This window comes from Heloderma suspectum, chromosome 1, assembly GCF_057233095.1.
Source record: "Heloderma suspectum isolate Gila_16-S chromosome 1, 16-S_ref, whole genome shotgun sequence".
NCBI classification, from domain to species: Eukaryota; Metazoa; Chordata; class Lepidosauria; order Squamata; family Helodermatidae; genus Heloderma; species Heloderma suspectum.
In genome coordinates this window covers 394,250,368-394,275,705 of record NC_139458.1, presented here as the reverse complement: position 1 = coordinate 394,275,705, position 25,338 = coordinate 394,250,368, and positions in this window count along the sequence as shown.

Below are 25,338 nucleotides of genomic sequence, written 5' to 3'. Positions count from 1 at the left end.
TCACATCACTCTAATAATGAAAGACCTGCACTGGTTCACAATTGTTTTCCGGGCTCAGTTCAAAGTTTTAACCGTTAAGGGTGCAATCCTATGCAGATAGGTGGCCGCCTCTGAACTTGGAGGCGACCGTCTATCCAATGCAGGGCAGGAGAAATATGGAGGGGATCGTTCCCTCCGCGCTTCTCCTGCCCTGCATTTTCAGCTAGACAGCCGATTGTGGCTGTCTAGCCGTGGGAGGGCAGAGCAGGGGAGGAGGCTGCTATATGACACATTGAATGTGTCGTACAGGCATTTCCGCCCTGTCCGCCCCAGGACGCCCCATTTTGGCCTCTCCACACTCCTCTTGCAAGCGTGGAGCATGGGAATTTTCCAGAGGCTCACAGGAAAGGGCTTTCTCCTGCATTGCTCCCAGACTCTGGAACGCGCTCCCTGTGGAGTTGTGACTGGGCCCCACCCTCTCTGCATTCAGGGAAGGGTTCAAGACATATCTTTTTAACTTGGCTTTTTAATTGTTACTGATTTAAATGTTGTTTTTAATGTTTTATTACAGTTGTACTTGTTTATCATTCTTGTTTTTTGAATCGTTGTAAGCTGGTTTAGTTGGATCTAGCAAGGAAATGCAATAAATACATAAATAATCTGGCCCTGGTTTTAAAAAACAACAAAAACAATGGCCTCAGTCTCCAGTATCAGAAAAAATAATGGGTAGGGTCAAATACAGATCTTCCTGACTCTTCTGTAAACTTTCTACAGCCCAACTGAATGGAGCTTGCCTGAGAACTGCCACATGTCCAACCAGCAACGTCTACTAGCAAAAACAAAGGACCTTGTATGGAAAACAAAACCATTGCTGATATACAGTAGCATGCAATTAGAGCTGATCGTCATGAGTGGGCAGAAAAATGCCACGGACAGCCAAACTGTCTTGAAAGTATAGTTCATTCTCAGCTGAGAATTCAGTTCAAGGAGCCATGTGGATGCAGAGCCAGAGTCAAGGGTAGGAATGATTGGGCACCTGCCAGGGGCCCACACCCCAGCAGGGCCCTCCGGCAACCCCCCCCCCGACTTGCTCCTCCTCTTCATCATTGCAACCTGCTTGTTCACCTACCTCTTGTTCTGGCCCAGAGAACGTGTGGGTGAGAAGCAGCCTGCTTGCATATTGGCTCTCTGCAAGCAAGTGGCAGCAATGATGAGAAAGAGGAGAAAGAACAATAGCAGCTGGTGACAACAGCAATGAGAAGGTTGACTCACCAAGGGAGGGAGCCCATTCAGGATATCTTGCTCAAGGGCCCTCCAAAACCTAGGCCTGGCACTGCTTGAATGTCCTCACCTTCAACTGCAGGTGTTCAGAGCCAGTCACAATAGAAGCAGGATCTATTCAAAGTGTGGCATTGACACACTCTCTCTTTCGTTTAAAGGCAAGTACTCAGGATTGTGCAAACTGCTCAAAAGATTCAAGGTTGTTGTTGTTCTTTTAAAAAAATACCCTATGTTTCAATGTTACTAAGAATCTGGCTTATTCACAAGCAAAGAAGTTCATATTCATGCAGGTACCATCATTCAGAGAACAGCAAAAGGGGAGGAAGAGACAGCCCTTATACAGTCAGCCCAAGGCAAATGCAGCCGCACAGAGAACTCTAGCAAACTCTAGAAACTCTAGCTCTGTGTGTGCATGTGTGCGTGTGCGTGTGTGTGAGGGGGGGGGAGGGAACACAGTCTAGCCAGATTTAAGCAGTTACAAGTCTCCCCAATTTCGGAGGAATAATTGCACGGTGCTATCAGATCACATCAATCAGCACTTCAGTTTGTTAAAAGTGCTTAACTTTTCATATTCGGACTTTGCATGCAAAGTAAGTTTTTTGAAAGAACCAAGAGGAATTAATGCATGAGAACATTAAGGGTATTTCAGGTAACATTTCAGGTATTAGCTGTTTGGCCACCTTGTGAACAGAATGTTGGACCAGATAGATCCTTATTCTGATACAGCATGGTGCTTCTTATGTTCCTTTGTTCTTAGTGAGAGAAAATAGCTAACAATGACATAATCCAGGGGTCCAACAACCCCTACAAAACTCTCCACTCCCTCCTCATGTCAAAACCATTTTTTTTAATTAAAACCTTAAAGAATGTTAGGGCAGCCTTCTTTCTCTTTCTAGCCTCTAGCCTTGCTCTTCCTTTCCCCTCTCCCCCTCGGTCTTGCTTTTCCCCCCCTCCTGCCCAACCTCTATCCTCTCTGTTTTTCTTCCCTTCTCTTTAGCTCACTGTTTGTCCCCCTCCAAGCCTCTAGCCACGCTCCTTCCTTAACCCTTTGCCTTGCTGTTTCCCCCTCCCTCCCAGCTGATAGCTTCATTATTTCTCTCCCCACCTCTTAACTTTGCTGTTGCTCCCCCCTCCAGGCTTCTAGCCTTGCTCGTTCTCACTCCTCTACTCCTTTGCCTTGCTATTTCCCCCTCTCAGCCTCTAGCCTCACTATTTCTCTCCCCACAACCTCTTTAGCTCGCTTTTGACTAGCCAGGTCCCCATGGTGGCCATTATGTGACCTCCACTATGTGACCTCCACATCCTCCATGGGAGCCATTCTGTGGTGGTGTCCACAGCAGTTTCTCAAATTCCCAAATGTGCCCATGGGTCCAAAAATGTTGGGGACCCCTGACATAATTTGTTCTTCTGCTATGGAAGTGCCAGTGGAGGACCTTTGCAGTGCAATCCCCAACATGTCTACTCAGAAGTAAGCCCCACTGAGTTCAGTGGCAATTTCTCTCATGTGAGTGTGTAAAGGATTGCAGCCTTCGTGCGTTAATGTCTGCACACCTAAAATTGAAGTACAAACACCAGAGTTGGGTTTCACTGCTGGCCCACACTGTTTGGGGTTCTTGCCTCTGCTGGAAGTATCTCCGTTACTACAAGGAAAACAGAGCTGGTTCAAAGATAGGTACATTTCTTTGCTACAAAGGAAATGTATGGGCAGACATTACTTCTTGACCCTGAATCGATGAGACCCTGAAAGGGAGGCTAAAACCCACATGCCCTGCATTTTGACATGCCCTACATTTTCTCAGATCATTACATAACAGTCAGACTCCAACGATGTTCCTTCTTCCCTTCCAGGCAGCGCTGTTGTTATTCTGTGACTTGAGCCCTTTCTTTTAAGCTCAAGCCCTCAGGTTGCAAAGACTGGAACTTGCCATCCAGCAGCAATGTAAAGATTCTGCCTTACCCAGCAGCCAAGATCATTGTCCTCAGTAGGACAAATCCTTTGGTCGTAATTTCAGTACCATAAAATTATGTAACAGATCGCCAATACAACCCTTAGTATGCTGAAGGAACATCAGTAGGCATCACAGGGTAACACACACTGGGTGCGTTCACATGACGCACTAGCCCATCACGGATGACAAGCTATGCAGTGGGGGTTGTTTTGTGAACAACGCCCAGTATGTGTTTGGTGCACCCAACAGACGATCGGGCTTGGGCTCACCACCCATACTGTGTAGCTTGCTCCCCCCGCCCCCCCCCCGCTTCCACCCAGTCCTCCAGCCAGCTCCACCTGGCATCCCAGGTGGCAGTGTAGCAGCCATATCGGGGGTCAGACTAAGTAGCCTCATGCAGTCTCATGCTTCATGTTCTTGCTGAGCTCTTTCTCCCTTGAATATATTGTTGTAAGCTGACGAGACACAGGAATTCCTTATCTTGTCAAAGGTCATACAATTGTATATCTTGTTCTCTGCTGTTCTCTTCTGTTCTCTCCTTATCATGGCTACCCTATAACCCAGTTCTTGTATTATAAACAATGGTGCTAAAAGAAGAAATGTTGAGGACTGCAACCCCACGCGGGAGGGGGAGGAGGAACCGTTTCATATGTGTCACAATGTCTATAAAACCAATGTGCTGATGTATTTCGGGGCTTCTGGCTCTTTGGAAATGATTCCAGCCTTAAGCCCGCGCGTTAAATAAAGAATCTCTTTTTCCTTCACTCCGTGGTCTCTCTGACTCTGGGTTCTGCAACAGCAGATCCCGTCTTGCCTGCCACCAAGCTCTCCCGCCATCCCCACTCCTTAAAGATAGGTGCAGGAGACCCAGGCAAGTGGGAATTCCTAGCAGGGCACCCCCAGAGCCTTGAGCCCTGGGGACAACCTTCCTGGAGAGGTGATCCCCACCTGGTTTCCCCACCTCTCAACTATGCCAGGCTGTCAAAACAGCCTTGGTACAGTGTTGCTTTGAGTGATGTCGTGTATGTTTCACATACAAGGGAGCAGCCTTGTGTCCGGGCCAAGGCAAGCCCGGATATTTTCGGATACCTGCAGTTGCACACTTTCACAACTGCGAATAACTAAAATTTAAACAAACAAATAAATAAAGGGCAGCGGAGGCTGGTGGCTCTGAGTTTGGTGGGGCTGTGATTCCATTCTGGGTTTCAGTCAGGAACAGCCAGAACTCTAAAGGAGCTATCTAAAGTGCTGGACCTATTTTGGTGCTAGGGTTCAGCACCCCGGAGAGCTCCCTTAGAGCTCTGGCTGGTTCTGACTGAAACCCAGAATGGATTTACAGCCCCACCACAATCAGAGCCACCGGCCTCCACTGATGAAGGGGCCATTTGCACACACAAAATGGGGCTGGGAAGATGCAGTAAAACTTTTCCCAGCCCTGGTTTTTGTACATGAAAAGAAAAAAAAATTAAGCGGCTCCAACCACGATGGGGATCTCAGTCAGAGCGGGGACAGTGGGCTTGGCAGGAACTGAGGGGGGGGGTCAGCTGCAGCCCTTCCGAAGTGCCATTTGGGCAATTTTGAGGGGCTGTTGCCAGCACTGGGGCACTGGCAGCAGCTTGGTCGTGATCGCTGCCTGATGCCCTTTACCCACGATGGGTTGGCATGACTGGGTTTAGACAATATGCCAGCCCGCCATGGGTAAAACAACCCCTACTGTAGACTGTGGGTGATCAGGGTGGGTTGTTCGGGAAAAACAACCCACCCTGATAAAACCAGTCCAGGTTCGGATGACACGCTAATCCACCGTGGGTTGTTTCAGACAACAATCTATCATGGGTTGCCGCGTTGTGCGAACCCAGTCTCGTTTCATGTTTAGAAGATGCTGGGGTCTGTCAAATCAGAGGACCTGGCCATCTCGCACTGCTTATGAGTTTTCCAGGGACGTTTGCTTGGTCTTTATTCAAGACAGAAGGCTGGACTAGATGGATCCCTGTTCTCATCCAGCAAGGCTGTTATGGCATGTTATCTATCAATGGCTATTTGCTCTGTGGAGCCTCCAGAGTCTTAAGCAGTATACCTCTGAATACCAGATACTGAAGACAAAGCAGTGGTGCTTTCAGGTAGGGCTTTGGGGCAGATGCCCCACTCAGCAGAATAAGTGGGGAGGGGAGGTGCATTGCCAAACGCAGCAGGGCTGGCTCACCATTTTGAAGTGAAGTAATACACATTACCATCTAAAGGTGGGGGGGGAGTGTTAGGCCATTAAGTCCAGAATCTCAAATTATCTAACTGCACTAAAGACAGATAACAAGGGAAGACCACTTTTATGCCCTGTGTGCACACGCATGTGCGTGAAAGTGTGTATTCTGTTTGGATGTCCAATGCAATCGCTAAGCCAAGTTCCTAAAAAAGCAGTTTAATTTGTTGCCATTAGGTCTGCCAAACATAGGACCTCACTTGTAGGGCCATTGACTGCCAGTGGGAATAATGGTAGTTGGTAGTCCAACATATCTGGAGGGTGCCAGATTGAGCAAATCTGATGTAAAGCCTTTTTGCTGGTTAGTACAATCAATCAGTGATTCTCACCACATATATCTATCATCCCCCAAATTTCCATAGTCATAGGCTTGCATCAATTTGTAGTGAGCTAACTGGGGATTTTTAGACTGCAAAGTAAAACATAACATCTTAAATAAAACGTTTGTAGGAGATTTCTTAGACAGAGATCAGGGGGCTTCTTGTCTTCCTGTTGTTTGGTTAACTCAGAAAGCAGGGCTGGCTTCAGGTTTAAGGAGGCCCTGGGCAAAGTGCCCTCTGGGCCCCTTCCTCTATTGCTGGGCCCTGCTGGGCTTAGGACCAAACCAGATATTACTTTAAATCCATATCCATCGGCTATGTCTCCCTCTCCCCACCCATTTTACTCTAGAGTAGGCACAAGGGGCCTTATCCAAATCAGGATCCTAGCTTAGGCATAGGGGCTTTTAAGAATTTCATTTTATTTTCTAGAATAAAATGAAAAAGAGATGCTAAATATGGATTTAAATACTGTCTGTTTTGGCCCTGACACAGTGGCTTGTGCCAGGCTTCTGGGGAGTGCCCTTTAAATTTTCCATAATGCTCTGAAGTTATGCTACATCAGTGGCATCATGGGAAATTAAAACAGTGGCAATATCCTGGTGCTGTTGCAAATACTTGCCGGTGGGGAGGGGGGTGAAGGGAAGGCATCAGCAGTGGATCCTGCAAGGGCTCTGCGGGGCCTGGGCAGCTGCCCAAAGATCCCAGGTGCTGACTCTGGCCCTCTCAGAAAGAGCAGGATATCTCCATTTACCATTCACCTAGGAATCTAGACAGATCCTTTCCCACAATAGTACATCATGTCACCCATAAAGCATATCACATGGGAAGAGTCTGCCGTTCTAGGGAAGTAAAATGGACTGAGTGTTCTTGCTTGTTCCCAGGATGCCCTTGGAAGCCCCAGTTCTTCTGTGAGACAGACTAGTGAACACAGAAGACACAGTACTCTCACCAAATTATAATCCCCAGGATTCTTGGAGGCAAGCCTTGAAAGTTGAAATGGTACAGGAATTTAGGTAGCTTCCAGTGGCGTTTCAGTCAGAAGCAGCCAGAACTCTAAAGGAGCTATCTAAGGTGCTGGACCCTATTCCTGAAATAGGTTCAGCACCTTGGATAGCTCCTTTAAAGTTCTGGCTGGTTCTGACTGAAACCTAGAATGGATGCACAGCCCCACCAAAATCGGAGCCACCAGCCTCCACTGAAAGCTGCCATGTATCACTGGCCCATCAGAATTGTCTGCCCTGACTGACAGCGATTCTCCAAGCTTTCAGACAGGAGCCTTTCCCAGTCCTACCTGGAGATGTTGCGGATTGAACTTGGGACTTTCTGCACGCAACACATGCACGCTACAGCTGAGCGACAGCCCTTCCCATTACACTGTGTTTGCAATGCAGTTACACCCAAGTTTTTCAGAAAAGTCTTCGTTACCAAATGATGATGGCAGTGGCTTAATGGAGTCAAGGCTCACAGGGTCAAAGGGCTGGGTCTTTTCTGATTAGCAGAATGATGATGTTATCTGCCACCGCCACCCCTGATCCCTCTGAGCTTAGCTACAATCCTCACAATAGTTGGGGGTGGGCAGAGTGGATTTTCCCAGCAAAAATATATTGTTGTGAGCTATCTCTGTGGTAATGCAAAGTATGTTGGGTTGACTGAGTCTTGAATGGGCAATTATAATCCATTAGCTTTGCAAAATACCTATGAAAAACATGAGAGAGAGAGAGAGAGAGAGAGAGAGAGAGAGAGAGAGAGATCAACAGAGCTGCCTGCAGTTTTGGACTCTCCTTTGGGTCGTGGTTATGGGAATTGTCATGCCTGCACTTCAAAATTTAACACAACGCCACTGGAGGACATAGATCTCTCTGATGAACCTTCTTTTATAGCCTACCCCATTTATTGCATCTAGGGCAGATTAGATATTAAAAGTGCATAAATTACAACAATGGGAGAGGTGGGGGACAGAAAGAGAAGGGGAGGGAGGGAGTGGGGGAGGGAGAGAAATACATGCAAACATCATCATCTCCCATGAAAGTTGGCAAGGAAGATGCATCTGCACCATCATCTATCACATACATCTAGATGGGTAGTTTGGGATGGGAGAATTTGCTTAATGCCTATCCTGCAAGGCTTAAACAATAACATATATTCCATTTTTCTTCAATACAAGAAGCAGATCTACATTTAAGGAAGCATTCAAGATTTGAGTATCTTCTTCCTCGCAACCAGAAATTGACAATTTCCCAACTCACCTACATATCTTTTCCCAAGATGACTGAAAATTCTACCACCAATGTTTTTGTTAAAAAACAACAACAGCATCACTGTCCATTGCACTAACACATTTACACTGAAGATAATGTTCAGTATTTCCTTGCAAGACTCATTAGATGTTATAACCTTTGCTTCAGTGAGGCAGGCCATGAGCATCTCAAAGTCTTCTTTGATATCTTCTTCTTTTACTGTTCACTTTATGAAGAAGTAGGGCAGCCTACTCTCCAGAGACTAAAGGTGAGCCCTGTTCTTATAGTATTGTGTAGCAGAAGTTGTCAGTATCTATGCACCATTGTCAGGAACATTTTTCACTTTCATCTTACCATTCTACTGTCAGTAAAAAGATGGAATACAAAGCCTGGAACATATGCCCCAGAAATTAGGCGAAAATAGATCTGCAAACTTGAATTCAGACTTCAACTCCCCCCCCCCCCGCCCTGCCCTGTTATGAAGGCTCAGATCTGGATTTAGAGTGGTCCTGTCATGAAAGAAATAACAACACTTAAGTCACGGCTACAACTCGGGCGTGGAGGGGGTGGGAGCTGGCTGAGTCTGTTTTGCCTGCATCCTCACAGAGAAGTGAAACCGAGTCCCTCATTTTATGTCTGAGACTGGTGTCCTGGAACCTGAGATCCCCAAACCAGAGCTCCCAGAAACATGTCCAACTGAGACACCCACGCTCCTGGAGCCAAATCCCATCATGCCAGTCACCTCCTGCTCAACTGGTGCCAAAAATGCATGAAGAGGGAATTAAGGGGAAGGCGCCAAAGTGCTGGGCTCCGGCTTGAGGATCTCCAGCCCTCAGCCATGGAGAGAAGAGCCTGGGAAAGGTTGGGCCTGGAAGGGTATAAAGCACCATTTGGAGACAGGACTTAGTTGGAGCTAGGGATGCTGGAGAAATTCGAGACAGACTACAATGAACTTGGATTTCTAAGAATCTGACCTGCAGAATCCGCTGCACAGCACCCCCTCAGGCCATGTGGAATCCATAGACTTTTGGATTTATTTTTACATTCCCGAAATTTACGTATATTTATTCATAGGAAAATATGCACGTTTCTCCTGAGGAAATGTTGAATGGAATGGGAGACAATATGCTAAACATTATGTACTAAGGTAAATTATGTAAATTGTTATGAAACATCTTCCATAATTATTTGCATATTTTTCCACATGAAAAAAAAAAAATTCACATCCATCTAGGGATGTACGAAAGTCACTTACCTTTCCGCGGATTATGTTCATGGTGGGGTGGGAGGCGTTCCGTCCCTCCCCCCGGAATCCTCGACGGGGGGGGAGGCGATCCGTTCCTCCCCCCCGGAATCCTCGATGGCCGGCTGTGCTCCGCGGCGGCTCTGCGGAGCAGCCGGCCAGGCCCAGGCCAGAGCCGTCCGCAGCTGGATTTCCGGCCGCGGAGGGCTCTGGGTAAAACAAACAAACAAACTGTGTACGCAAATGGCGGCAGCTACAGCTGCCGCCATTTGCGTTCCTTATTTTTCGCCGTCTTAGTCTACGTAAATATTTATGTAGACTATTACAGCGAAAATAAAGGGGAACGCAAATAGCATAGCGGGCGCTATTTACATCCCTTCTTGATTCGCCGTTTTAGCCTATGTAAATATTTACGTAGGCTAAAACGACGAATCAAAAAGGGACGCAAATAACGCCCGCTACGCTATTTGCGTTCCCCTTTCTTTTCTTCGTCTTAGTCTACGTAAATATTGATGTAGACTAAGACGGCGAAAAATAAGGAACGCAAATAGCGGTGGCCGTAGCCACTGCCATTTCCGTACGCGGGTGTTTTTTTTAACCCAGCCGTGATAGGCTACATAAATCTTCACATCTCCGTAAAAAACAAAAACAAAAAACCCCTCCAGACTGCAAATGGTGGCGGCGGCAGCTGGTCGGAAGACTAGCCGCTGCAGCCATAGCTGCCGCCACCCGGAACACCTGCCCCAGGTAAGTCTCATCTCGGGGGGGATCCGTGGGGGGTGGGGTGGGGGTGGCAGGCTGTTCCACCACAGATTTCGGGGAGCCAAATGCACTGGCATTCGGCCTCACCGAGATCCGTGGCGGAATTCTCTGACATCCCTACATCCATCTGTGAGCAGATGATGGAACAAACAGTGCCTGACAATCCACAAAAACAGACGGAGTCCATTTTACACAGTCTGTACATCCCTAGTTGGAGCCCATTCCAGGCATCCGATGATCTGTCTGTGGTCCTGCAAGCTTTGTAACTGACCCTCTTGCTTTCCTGAACTCCAGAACCGATTTACCACCCTGTCTCTGTCTACAGTTTTTAAAAATGGATTATTGTCCTCTTTGAACCTGATTTTCACCATCACCTCAAACTCTGGGCAGCACCTACTGCCTCCTGGGTCATTTGTGGGCTCTGCTGCTTCTGAAGAGGGCACTGTCCATGGTAGGGTGCCAGAAACGTGACCGGACACACCCCTCTGCAGCTGGGATTTGCAATGACAGTGTTGCCCAAATGACAAATGGAACTTAATTTCTCAGACAACCCTTTCTTCACCTTTCTACTTGGACTTCCTCTGCAAAACTGAAAGCAGCATGAAGTAGTTTTCAGTTAGGCACAGCAAATTTCCAGTGAAACCCCCAAAAGAAAAATATTTCCTCCTCTTGACAGAGAAAGAGAGACAGAAGAAAAGAGAATGTAAGCTGGAGCCCTTCAGGTGTTTACCTCTGCAGTTTTAGAATGCCATAAGATCTCCTGCAGAGGACAGCTTCAAGCAGATGCTTCAGTGGACTAGCTCTAACCTCTATCCTCACATACTATGTAGCCCGGGGGGAGAAAGAAAAACAAATGTGTGGTCAACCTCTAAAGCGGGGGTGGGCAATTTGTGATCCCTCTCCCAGAAGTTTGCGCCTACATCTCCCATCAGCTCTAGTCAGCATAGCCAATGGTGAGGGATCATGGGATTTTTAGGTTAAAACATCTGGAGGGCCACAAGTTGCCCACCCCTGCTCCAAAACATCCTTCCACAAACATCCTTCCAGATGTTTTGGACTACAACTCCCAACATTCCTGACCATTGGCCATACTGGCTGGGGCTGATGGGAACTGAAGTCCAACCCATCTAAAGGGGGGAGGCTGCTCTACAGCATTCCTGTATTCATGAACTTTACATCTTGTCAGTATAGAGCTGTGAAGAGCTTGAGGGCCCTTCCATTGCTAAAAGGGCTTGCAGGAAGCAGTTGCAATGCATCACTTCGACGCCGCATCTTGCCATGCCATTGAGAAGGAAGAGATGCAAGGAAAGGGAGATTAAAAATGGCCACAACATGAGAAAGATGGCAGCTTAACTGAGCTAAATTTGGTGAGTGCTGCCTACTGGCCCATCCAAAAAACCTTGCATGGACTGTCCAGCAAGACCAAGAAGGTGCGGCAGACTGCCATTAGCTAACATCTTTCCATGGCTTTCCAGACACACTTCAAGGTGCTGGGCTTAACCTGTCAAGACTTAACAGCTCAGACTCAATGACCTCAGAGACTGCCTGATTCTATCAGAATCACTTTTAAGGTCAACTGCGAGTGCTGTCTGGATTGCTCCATCTTTCCTCCAGGAAACGTAAAGAGTTGAATTCAGTGGCTGCCCCATAAAAATGCCCTTCCGTCTAGCAACCTGCAGAGCCCTTCCACCTCTGTTTTCTTACAGCAAAGAGGGCATACATACCTACTCAGCTCTTGTAGGTTTCACTAAGTGAGCTTTGAAGGTCCAAGATCATGCATTATCTCATGGGTTCTCATGGAATATGGCTGGAAGACCCAAACATTTACAATCATATGAAGCTGCCATACTGGCACATGAGCCTATCTCAGGGCCAGCCCTACCATTAGGCAGAGTAAGGAAGTCATCTCAGATGGCAAATGCTGGGAGCTGGCAGCAAGGTGTTGGAGGAGACACCTGTGCACCGTACAGCCTGCTCAGCATCCCCTAAGTTAGCCTGCTGCCTTTGGGTGCAGTGGAGGAGGCTGCCCCATCATCAGCGTTAAAGCAGATCTATCTGCCCTTCTAGTCATCTTTTGCACATGGAATGGGAGAGATGTCATCTTGCTCTTCACTTCAGGGAGCAAAATGTCTTGGGCTGGTCCTGGCCCATCTAGCCCAGTACTTGTACTCCAACTGGCAGTGGCTCTCCCCTGCTTTAGATCCTTTCGACCGAGGATTGGCCTTGAAATCTACACACAAAGCTGTTATGTGAGGCCATTAAAAGCTGTGGAGAGGGAAATACATATTCCTGGCCAATTTTGTGAGGGGTGGGTTCAGGAAGTTGGAGGAACAGAGACAGAGGAGTCATGGGAAAAGCAGCAACAAGGGGATAAGAAGAGATGGAGCACTGAAGAAATCCCAGAGCTCTTTCAGGTCACGAGGGGCTGTATGGTGGTGAAGGGAAGAAGATAGAAGTGCTGCTTATCAATAACATCCTGAACACCCGTGCCATTGTTGCCATCCCTCCTATGAAAGTCAGATGCTGGCCTTTTCGAGAACAGTGCTGTGGTTCAAGGCCAAGGAGGGTCAGACCGGCTGTGGAGCTGCCGAACAGAGAGTACCGTGAGAAAGGTGTTGCTTCAGCAAGGACTAGGCATCAATTGGGCAGCTTTATAGGGAATGCTAATGCCCCACTCCTTCCTGGCTTGTCATTAGCATCCAGAGTATGTGTCCTCCTCACAAATAGGGCTCAAGGATATTGGACATGCTGCCAGATGAGCACTGTATCTCTGGCTCTGGGCTTCTGTCCAGACATGCTGCCATCTTTGTTCCTGGGGATGGTTCTGAAGCAGGGAAATGGGACCAGTCGAGGTGCTTAGGTTCCTTCAATGCCACAGGCTCATCCTCCTTGAGTGGGCCATTGCTCCCAGTGGTGGACTCAGAAAGGCTATCAGTATCCTTCTACTTCCCCTGACTCTTGCAACCAGTAGGACCAGCGACACACTCCTCCTCAACTTCTAAGGTCTCCTCAGGTTCCAGGGCTGTCCTGGCAGGAAGGTGGTGGGACACAACAACACCCAGGAGGCCAGTATACTTTATGGAATACCTCTGTCCATCCCAATCCCCATATATGCCCTCATCTCTTTTAAGAACTGGAGGAAAGAATTTGCCCTTAAAGGTGACCCAAAAATAATTTTAAATACAATAAAAATGAATACATTTGTTCAGGGTACATTTGTTTAGCGTTCTCTCCTGCTTTGGGTGGTGAGAAAGCCTGCACCATGGCTGGTCTCATACATTCAGAAGACATGCGGACCCAGTCATATATATTCACCTATAAAGAAATGAAGTCATGGTGGGGGGAATAGGATCAGGGGTTATGCCTCCTGGCCATACCCCTGACCTGCACATGTTTCAGGTCCCCATACATGTAGCCCCACCATGCATGTAGTCTACACAGAGTCCACATGCATACATCCAGACACATATAGGTTCCCACATGCTTGATCAAGTACACTGGATAAATGGAGAGCATGGATCATGCATGTGGGAGCCTACATGGGTAGACTCTGTGCAGACAGAGTCCATGAATACATGGATTTCAGGTGCAGACATAACTCCGATTTCATACACAAACACACACACACTTCTACCTAAACAAAAATGTGAATATGGCTTATAAAACGTTGCTTTTAAACAATCATTTGATTATGTTAGCCGGAGGTTTTTTAGCTGTTGGTGTGAACGCTTGTACGTTTTTATAGAAATATTAGGACAAGAGTGATTTTATTGCATTCCACCTAGCATGTACCTAAAAGAAGGAGGACAGATATTAGAAAACTAACTAAATCAACAAATAAAATATCTCCTGAAGTATGTCCTGCCCTGACATGATCCAAGTTAAAAAAGAGTCAACCAGAGCTAATCTTACTAGGAGGCTGTATAATTAATTTTAAAATGGCTTATTTAGTGGAATTGCAAATGATCAGTGTTGTGTGTTATCTCACAAGATGACAGGTCCATTAATTTTACACTGCCTGAGGGTGTGATACAGAAAAGGGCTGTAGTTAAATTGCAGGCCTGTGGATGGCATGTGTAATGTATTAATAGTCTCCACACACACCGCACACCCAGCTTTTTGGCTTACTTGATTTCAAGCACGTACAGAAAAAACCCTCCTGGTGATCAAAGGTCATGGCACAGTCACTCATTCCCAGCTGAGTACAGTATTAATCAGGATTTAATTTCAGCAGCCCCTGTTTAACACAAAGCATAAACAGTGTCTATCCCATCCCCCCATCCAGGCATCTAAGCCACATCACATTAAATTCGGCAAGACTCAGGAAGAGAGCTCGTTGGATTGTCATCCATAGCAAAAGCAACGCTACAAAATTAACAATGTGGGAGCAAAACATTCTGGGTTTAGAAAAGGAGAGAAATTTGAGGAAGATAAATTCAAGAAATGGAAAATATAGCTGATTTTTTTAAAGGGGGGGAAGAGGACAGGCCTTAGATTGGACACTTATTAATCTCCCAATAAGAGGAAATGCATCACCACAAAAGAGGACAAAAGCGTCCCCAATTTGCATAAAATTTGCATATGCCAATACAGTATAGATGCCAATTTAGGAATAATTATTATAATTTAAAGAGAAATACAGTACCCCACAGCATAGTGTGGAAGACTGTGACCAGGTGACCTGTGTGCCTGCGTGTTCAGATTGCTGTTCAGGTGCTGTTGATGGGCAACAGTTCTTATGATGCTTTATCTTTATATCACACTTAGACTGGACAGCCCTTCAAACAGAGGATGGTCCTCTAGCAGTGCTTCAAACACAGTGTCTGTAGAAGAGGACACAGTCCTACCTTGAAGAAACTTTGTCAGTATGATATTGCATGAGCTGCCCTTTCCTTTCACTGGAGGAAGTAGCTCTGTATGTGACAGAATGTGCACATAGAACTGTGTCCTCCTTGAAACTGAGTGAAGTCCACTCCTGTAGAGTTCTGGAAAATCCTGTGAATGGCTTCCCAGGGAATTTTACTGTGGGCACAACTCCACACACACCAAGGGTTGTTTCCACAGTAGGGCCCTTCAGTGCTTATCCACAGCTTGATGGTACTGAAATTTAAAACAAAAAACAAAAAAACCCACTTCCACAATATAGCAATATATTACCAGCAGTACCTACAGCAGTGGCCAAGATCCTTCTATAATGATTACTCAGAATTAAGTCCCATTTAGCACAGGTGCCTTATTTCATTAGGAAGGCAATTAAAGTCACTTTCTATTCCCGCATAAGGAAAAGAGATGCGTAGAAGCTTTAATTACTCCCCTTGAGTCCCTTCCCATGTAAGTGTGTGTGTGTGCATGTGTGTGCGTGTGTGTGTAACAGCTCTATTTCACATATTAAAAATAAAATAATAATAAGAGGAAAACCATAATTAAAGCCTCCCTGCCCCGGAACAGGATCTGATTAATTAAGAGCTATTAATGGGAAATCCATCAGCTGTGCTGAACAGGAAGCAATTAATTACATGCACAGTAGCTCTAGAGCTCTCAATAGCATTTGCCAGTCTGCGTTGTTCAGGCTAACACTGCAATTGTGTTTTAAATTTCTACAAATCACATCTGAAAAAGGATAGGGGGACAAAATAGAAAACACTATAATGCAACAGTTTGGCAACAAGGTCATCTGCTAAGGAGGCATCCAAACAAGGAAGTATTGTAATAATGGGTGACTTCAATTACCCTCACATTGACTGGATAAATGTATGTTCCAGTCATGAAAAAGAAGTTAAATTTATCAATACCCTGAAGTCCTCTGGAAATGACCAGAGGGGAGGCAACCTGAGTGGTGCTGTCCAGGACCTAGTGCAAGATGTGAGTGTTACTGAACCAACTGGAAATAGTGACCAAAGTGCTATCAAATGTAATTTATATTTAAATGAAAAATTGCCAAGGACGTCTGGCACAGCCACATTTGACTTCAAAAGTTGAATTGAGTCCACCTGTGTGCAATTATCTTCTCTAAAAGGAGGGAACTGATAAAAAGGAAGCTGAAAGATGGAGTCAAAGGAATTAAATCTGTCTGAAATGTTTGGAATGTACTCAGAACTACAGTAGTATGAAATTATGTATGGTGTGGAGAAAGTGGGGCTCATCCATGATTGGTGGGAGATTCAGGACAGATAAAAGTAAATACTTCTTTAAACACTGCACAGGAGAATTAGGAATTCATTACCCCAAGATGTAGTGATGGCCACCAACATGGATGGTTTCAAAGGGGGATCAGGTAAATTCATAGAGGATAAGGCTACTAGTCATGATGGCTATATATTACCTCCACAGTCAGAGGCAGTGCCTCTGTATACCTGTTGCTGGGGAACATGGGTGGGAGGGTGCTGTTGCACTCATGTCCTGCTTGTGGGTTTCCCATGGGCAGCTGGTTGGCCACTGTGTGAACAGAATGCTGGACTAGATACAGCGCCTTGCATAAGTGTTCCCCCCCCTTTGACTTTTCCACATTTTGTTGTGTTACAACCTCAAATTTAAATGGATTTAATTAGCATTTCTCATCCTGATCTACACAAAATAGTCCATAATGTTGAAGTGGGGAAAAATCTATATATTTTACAAAATTATTTACAAATAAAAAACTGAAAACTCTGGATTGCGTAAGTATTCACCCCCTTTGCTGTGACACTCCTACATAAGCACTGGTGCAACCAACTGCCTTCAGAAGTCACATAATTAGTTGAATGGAGTCCACCTGTGTGCAATTCAAGTGTCACATGATCTCAGATTGATACACCTGTTTTTGTAAGGCCCCAGAGTTTGTTGGAGAGCATATCTAAACAAACAGCATCATGAAGACCAAGGAGCTATCAAAATAAGTCTGTAGTAAAGTTCTGGAGAAGAACCAATCAGGGTTTGGTTATAAAAAATATATATCCTGAACTATGAACTTCACCCGGAGCACTGTTAGATCTATTATTACAAAATGGAAAGAATATGGCACAATGGTGACTCTGCCTAGAGAAGGCTGCCCACCAAGACTCAGTGACTGGGTAAGGAGGGCATTAGTCAGAGAGGCAACCAAGAGGCCAATGGTAACTCTAAAGGAGCTGGAGAAATTCACAGCTGAGATGGGAGAAACCATCCATGGGACAACTATCACCCAGACACACCACAAAGCTAGGCTTTATGGAAGACTGATGAGAAGAAAGCCACTGCTGAAAAAACCCCATATCAAATCTCATTTGGATTTTGCCAAAGGGCATATGGGGGACACATCAAATGTGTGGCAGCATCATGTTGTGGTGATGCTTTTCATTGGCAGGGACTGGAAAACTGGTCAGGACTGAGGGCAATTTTGGAGGAAAACCTGTTTCAGTCTGCAAGGGACCTGGGACTGGGGTGGAGGTTCACTTCCCAGCAAAACAATGACTCTAAACACACAGCCAAAGTTCCACTGGAGTGGTTTAAAAACAGGAACCTGAATGTCTCAGAATAGCCCAGTCAAAGCTCAGACCTCTATCCACTTGAGAATCTGTGGCAAGGCTTGAACATTGCTGTTCACCAAAGGTCCCCATCCAACCTGACAGGGTTTGAGCAATTTGCTAAGACGAATGAGCAGAAACTGCAGGATCGGGATGCACAAAGCTGGTAGAGATGTACCGAAAAAGACTCACAGCTGTAATTGCTACCAAGTACTGACTCAGGAGGTGAACACTTATGCAACCAACAAATGCCACTTTGTTTTTGTTTAATTAATTTTTGTGCTACAATAAGAATATTTTGCACCTTCAAAGTGTTAAGTATGTTGTATAAATCAAATGGTAAAAATGCCAATTCGTTTTAATTCTAGTTGTGTTAATTATGTTGTGTTAATTAACACAACAAAATGTGGAAAAGTCAAGGGGGTATGTGAATACTTATGCAAGGCAGTATAGGCCTTTGTTCTGATTCAGCATGGCTATTCTTCTGTTCTGGATACTCTGGATACTCGGTAAAAAGTGAGTAAACAAAAGGGTGGTAATTCCAGATTTAGTTGCTAGTGTGGAACACAGATCCTGTCTCTTGCTGCGCCATGTTATTGCTTCTAGACTGGGGTCAAACCTACGTCTTTCTACATCTACTATTCTGTAAAGCAGGCATGGGCAGAAAGTTGATTAGAATCTACTGTTAGATCTGATTCACAGTAGATCTGTAGAACAGTAGATCTGTAAGTGTTTCTGACTCACAACAGTTGAGGAATAGTAAAAAAATATTGAAAACGGCTCCTCCACCCCAACTGAAATGAAGGGTTCTTGGGGAAAACCAGAAGTGGGTTTGTGGGTGAAAGAACTGAGAGCTCACTTCCGGTATCGAAAATAAATTCCTGGCCTGAACATATGTACACTGCTCATAAATTCTACATGTCTGCCTGGCTGCCAAGCTGCTGTTTTGGGGTCTGGTTGGTGGATCTTGAGCTTCTGGTAAGCAAGCAAATAAATCTTGTGAACCTGATGCCCCTGTGTCCCTGCTGTAAAGAACCATATACACCGAGGGCATAATTATGAAATGAAACTAATAACATTAGTCCCCTATTTGGCAACATACCTCTAAGGCGGGGTAGGCAACCTAGTGCCCTCCAGGTGTTTTGGACTACAACTTCTACAGTCCCTAGCCATTGGCCATGCTGGCTGAGGCTGATGGGAGTTGTAGTCCAAAGCACCTGGAAAGCACCAGGTGGTCTACCCCTACTATAAGGGGCCCTGCTATTGTAGGACCAGGGACTCGCCAGATGACACTTTTGCCATGGGCCTAATCCTGACATGACCCTAGACCAATTAATAAATTTAATAAATACAAATACCAGTCCTGACATGAACATGCATTTCCCTCTTTTGTACTAAGGCTGTAGCACAGCCTTGCCCAACCCGATTCCTCCCAGGTGTCTTGTACTACAATTATCATCATCCCCAGCCAGCTGGGGATGGTGGGAGTTGTACTCCAACACATCTGAAGGGCACAAGACTAGGAAAGGCTTGTAGCATAATCCTTATATCAAATTTCAGAGGGCTTTTTTGTGGTAAATATACCGACCGCTTGCTTTTGTTGTTGTTGCAAGAACAGGCACAAAGCTATTAAAAAGAAAACCCAGAGGTTTTTAGGAATTTCTTTCTAGGAAAAGACAAATTACACTGGCATTGTTTGAACAAGCTGAAGTCTTTGGGCACCATCATCAGAAAGCTTTGCACTTACGTTAAGGGATCCTTGCTGAGCTGCACTCTCCAAGGGCAAATCTGAAGAAAACCGTTAGAAAAAGATGCTTCACCATTTGAAGTGGCAGGAAAGATGCGGGATATTTTATTGCTAGTGTCCTTTCCTGCTTCGAATCCGTGCATTGATTTTGTGTGTGTGTGGAAAACTAATATATTTTCCAAATATGTAATATGGGGGCTGTAATATTCCCTTTAGGTCAGGAAGCCACAGCGGAGTCAAGATGATTACTAAATGCATTTATTAACAAAGATGCCATGGACTATCTAATATTAGAGCCAGTGTGGTATAGTGGCACCAAACAAGAGACAGGCAGAATTAGGTTCAAATAAAAAAAGCAAGCAAATGTTTCCAATCTCTTCCTTGTGGCCATGCTGGAGAAGATAAACCATGGCTAATCATGACAAGAATGAGCTGCAGTGAGCTTTAGGTTTGCAAACTGCCCTCTCCTCCTGTGCTGCAACCACAAGCGAGAGCTCAGAAGCATTTGCTTTCATTTTTGATTAATTGCACCGTGTTCTAAACTATGGCTAGTGCAAGCCATGGTTTAGCGTGATGCCTCGGTAGAGCCTCTGTCTTCTCAACCAGCATTCACTCTTCTCACCAGAAGATCAGGTCTATCCCCCTAGACAGCAGGATCACAAAGATGCAGTGCAGCCCAGTTACAGCTCCGTTAATCCTGAATGTTTGGATTTAAGAACATTAGGGCGCAATCCTATAGCCACTAGTCAGTTAATCCTGGAAAGAACAATATTGTTTAGGAACCTGGAATGTCAGATCAATGAATCAAGGTAAGCTGGAGGTGGTCAAACATGAGATGGCAAGATTGAACATCGACATCTTGGGAATCAGCGAACTAAAATGGACAGGCATGGGCGAATTTAATTCAGGTGACCATCATATCTACTATTGTGGGCAAGAATCCCTTAGAAGAAATGGAGTAGCACTCATAGTCAACAAAAGGGTGGGAAAAGCAGTACTGGGGTACAATCTTAAAAATGATAGAATGATCTCAGTACGAATCCAAGGCAAACCATTCAACATCACAGTAATTCAAGTCTATGCCCCAACCACTGAGGCCGAAGAAGCTGAGGTTGATCGGTTTTATGAAGACCTACAACACCTTCTAGAACTAACACCAAAAAAAGATGCCCTCTTCATCATAGGGGATTGGAATGCTAAAGTAGGAAGTCAAGAAATCACCGGGATAACAGGCAGGCATGGCCTTGGTGTACAAAATGAAGCAGGACAAAAGCTAATAGAGTTTTGCCAAGAGAACATGCTGATCATAGCAAACACTCTTTTCCAACAGCACAAGAGGCGACTCTACACATGGACGTCACCAGATGGTCAATATCGAAATCAGATTGATTATGTCCTTTGCAGCCAAAGATGGAGAAGCTCCATACAGTCAGTAAAAACAAGACCTGGAGCTGACTGTGGCTCAGATCATGAGCTGCTTCTTGCAAAATTTCGGCTTAAATTGAAGAACGTAGGGAAAACCACTAAACCGTTCAGGTATGACCTAAATCATATCCCTGATGAATATACAGTGGAGGTGAGGAATAGATTTCAGGGATTAGACCTGATAGACAGAGTGCCTGAGGAACTATGGATGGAGGTCCGTAACATTGTTCAGGAGGCAGCAACGAAATCCATCCCAAAGAAAAAGAAATGCAAGAAAGCCAAGTGGCTGTCTGAGGAGGCTTTACAAGTAGCTGAGGAAAGAAGAGAAGCGAAAAGCAAGGGAGAAAGGGGAAGATATACCCAACTGAATGCAGAGTTCCAGAGAATAGCAAGGAGAGACAAGAAGGCCTTCTTAAATGAACAATGCAAAGAAATCGAGGAAAACAACAGAATGGGAAAGACTAGAGATCTCTTCAAGAAAATTGGAGATCTCAAGGGAACGTTTTGTGCAAAGACGGGCATGATAAAGGACAAAGAAGGCAGGGACCTAACAGAAGCCGATGAGATTAAGAAGAGGTGGCAAGAATACACAGAAGAACTATACAGGAAAGATCTGAATGTCCCTGATAGCCATGATAGTGCGGTCACTGAACTTGAGCCGGACATCCTGGAGAGTGAAGTCAAGTGGGCCTTAGGAAGCATTAGTAACAACAAAGCTAGTGGAGATGACAGTATTCCAGCTGAGCTATTTAAAATCCTAAAAGATGATGCTGTTAAAGTGCTGCATTCAATATGCCAACAAATCTGGAACACTCAACAGTGGCCGCAAGACTGGAAAAGGTCAGTTTACATTCCAATTCCAAAGAAGGGCAACGCCAAAGAGTGTTCAAACTACCGCACAATTGCGCTCATTTCAAATGCCAGCAAGGTGATGCTCAAAATCCTACAAGCTAGGCTTCAGCAGTATGCGAACCGAGAACTACCGGAAGTACAAGCTGGGTTTAGAAGAGGCAGAGGAACTAGAGATCAAATCGCCAACATTCGCTGCATCATGGAGAAAGCAAGAGAATTCCAGAAAAATGTCTATTTCTGCTTCATTGACTACGCTAAAGCCTTTGATTGTGTGGATCACAACAAACTGTGGCAAATTCTTAAAGTGATGGGAGTACCAGACCACCTTACCTGTCTCCTGAGAAACTTGTACGAGGGTCAAGAAGCAACAGTAAGAACCAGACATGGAACAACCGAGTGGTTCAAAATTGGGAAAGGAGTACGACAAGGCTGCATATTGTCACCCTGCTTATTTAACTTATATGCAGAGTACATCATGAGAAATGCCGGGTTGGATGAATCACAGGTCGGAATTAAGATTGCTGGGAGAATTATCAACAACCTCCGATATGCAGACGATACCACCCTAATGGCAGAAAGCGAAGAGGATCTCAAGAGCCTCTTGTTGAGGGTGAAAGAGGAGAGTGCAAAACCTGGTTTGAAACTCAACATTAAAAAAACGAAGATCATGGCATCTGGCCCCATCACTTCCTGGCATATAGAAGGGGAAGAAATGGAAGCAGTGACAGATTTTACTTTCTTGGGCTCCAAGATCACCGCAGACGGTGACTGTAGCCATGAAATTAAAAGACGCTTGCTCCTTGGGAGGAAAGCTATGGCCAACCTAGACAGCATAGTAAGAAGCAGAGACATCACCTTGCCAACAAAGGTCCGTCTAATCAAAGCTATGGTTTTCCCAGTAGTAATGTATGACTGTGAGAGCTGGACTATAAGGAAGGCTGAGCGCCGAAGAATTGATGCTTTCGAACTGTGGTGCTGGAGAAGACTCTTACGAGTCCCCTGGACTGCAAGGAGGTCAAATCAGTCCATCCTAAAGGAAATCAACCCTGAGTGCTCATTGGAAGGACAGATAATGAAGCTGAAGCTCAAATATTTTGGCCACCTAATGCGAAGAGAAAACTCCCTGGAAAAGACCCTGATGCTGGGAAAGACTGAAGGCAAAAGGAGAAGGGGACGACAGAGGATGAGATGGCTAGATAGCATCACGGATGCAACGAATATGAACTTGAGCACGCTCCGGGAGAGAGCGCAGGACAGGAAGGCCTGGCGTGCTATGGTCCATGGGGTCACGAAGAGTCGGACATGACTGAACGACTGAACAACAACAAAACAGCCCCCATCCCCTCCCATGCTGCCTCGTAGGCAGCGCGGATCGGCCCCATGCTCCGCACTTGTAAGAGCAGCATGGAGTGGCAAAAACAGGATGTTCCCAGGGGCAGGGCAGGGCAGGGAGGTCGGAAATGCCAGTACAACACATCCTATGTGTCGTCCGGCCACCACCTCCCACGCTCTGAGGTCCCGTGGCTAGACAGCTGTCTAGCTGTGAAAGCAGCGCAGGGGGAGCAAGGAGGAGATCCACTCCTCACCACTCCTCCCGCCCTGCACTGGGTAGGCATTCGCCCCCAGGCTCGGAGGCAACTGTCGATCCAGATAGGATTGCTCCCTTAGTTCTATTTCTCATACTAAGTGGCATGCGATACTGCATGCAGATTATGTTAATTTTTTACCCTTGCTATTGCCAAGGCAAAGAGAGGTTTAAGTAGCTTGAAAGCTGCAAAATGGTCTTTTCTCCAACTGCCTCTGGACATTCCTCACTTACATATGTCCAGTCATTTAAATATGCACAATTTTAAATTGCTTTTTACCATGCAATGCAAATAAAAGCCTGTTCACACGTTATTCACACAGACAGGGAAGTGTGTTGGGAAGGGCTGCACATTAAACCCTGCCCCCAAAGTCACACCACTCCTCCTGCCCCTGCTGTCGCCATGTTTGGCATAACATCTGAAGCAGGGAGCATCCTGTACACATGGAAGCGCCTGGTGCGACTGAGAACCCTTCATCATCTGAATTCTCAATTTAGATTCTAAAGTGTGCAGGGAGCGTCCACAACTACAGGAGGCTGAGCTCCCTGCTTCAGATAGTATACTGAACATGACAAACATGGGGACAGAAGAATGGGGCGACTTTGGGCGCGGGGCTAAGCACACGCCCCCTTTCAACACGTTTACCCTAGTCATGCGAGTAACGTGTGAATAGGGCTAAACTCAGAAGGAAAACCGGAAAGCAAAACCTCAGATGGGACCGGCCAGCTACCCTAAGATGGATGCCAAAGCTGAATCATGGAGTCAACCATTCTGAAGAGCTGGATTCAAAGAATGTGTTTGGGAAAGACTAGCAGTTATATAGAGGATACTTTCCCATGGCAACATTTGTTCCAGGGCAGCCCAGCAGAAGAACAGCCTGAGCTGGCCAGGGCTTTGTGCATTCTATAAATGTGCGAGGCTAAAGTGGCATATTGCTGAAAGCAAAGTCTTCTCTGGAGTGAACTATTCACTCACTGGGCTCTTGCCTATGAAAGCTAATGCAGAAAACACTGGGTTAGTCTTTCACGTGAGAACCAGCATGGTGTAGTGGTGAGAGTGTTGGAGTGGGGCTTGGGAGATCCGGTTTCTAGTCCTGGACTCAGCCATGAAGCTCACTGACTCTCAGGCTAACCTACCTCACAGGGTTGTTGTGAGGATAAAGTGGAGAGGAGGAGGTCCATATTAGCTACCTTGGGATCCTCACAAAAGGGGAAAAAAGGAGGGATATAAATGTAATAATAAATGATGCCATGGGATTCTTTGCCGCTTTGCTACAGTCTACCCTTTTGGAATATCCCACTACCCAATCGCTATGGTGCCATTTATGAATTACGTATGGCAGGGATGCGGAACCTCCAGCCTATGGGCCGCATTTGACCCAGCAGGCTGGCCCATCCAACCTGTGGGGACTCAGATGAGGCCCCTCCCTAAGGCCCCTCCCCTTCAGAAGGAAGGAGCATGTGGGGATTATGAGGGAGCCACAAAGCTAGTGTAGGGATTGGGCACAGCACCTCTGCAGATGCGCCCAAGAAGACATGGAACTGATTGAGTCAGATGTGGGCAGGGGAAGGAGCTGTCAAGGCTTCAAGGTTGCAGGATCCCCTGCCCTGCCCCCCCAGTGAGAATATCAGTGCCAGAGAGAGTGAAGGCCTGCTGCAGTCTAATCAGTTGGATGAGAGCCCAGCCAGGCCCTCCCCTGAACCTGTGGGAATTCAGGTTCCTAGTGAAGAGGAGGAGTGGGTGGGAATAAGAGACGAAAAGGAGGAGCAATGCAGGGTCATGAGGCACTCCAAGTGACTTACAGCAAGGGAGTTGACCCTGTGGAAAGACCCAGCTTGAGGGTGGGTCTTGGTAGGCCACCCAGTCTGAGAAGAGGGCTCTATAGTAGCCAGTGGCAGTTTAGTAGCAACTCTCATTCATGGTGCTTTAACCCAGGTAGTTATCTGAAGTCTTCCATATTATGCAAAGCCTGCTCGGAAAGCTTGTTGTCAAATGCTGCATAAGGACACTGTCTGTAGCCTGAAGCAAGGCTTTTTTTGTTTGTAGTTTGCATAATAAAAGTAATTGACTGGAAACACGGCTTGACAGCTTGACTACAAAGGAAGCCAGGGGCAGGCACCTGACAGGTGGTACTGGAGTGGGCTTTGCTGCTCCTGAGCTTTCCCTAGCTGGGGAAAGTCTGGGTGGAATGAAACTGACTCCCCAACTGAGATGACAGC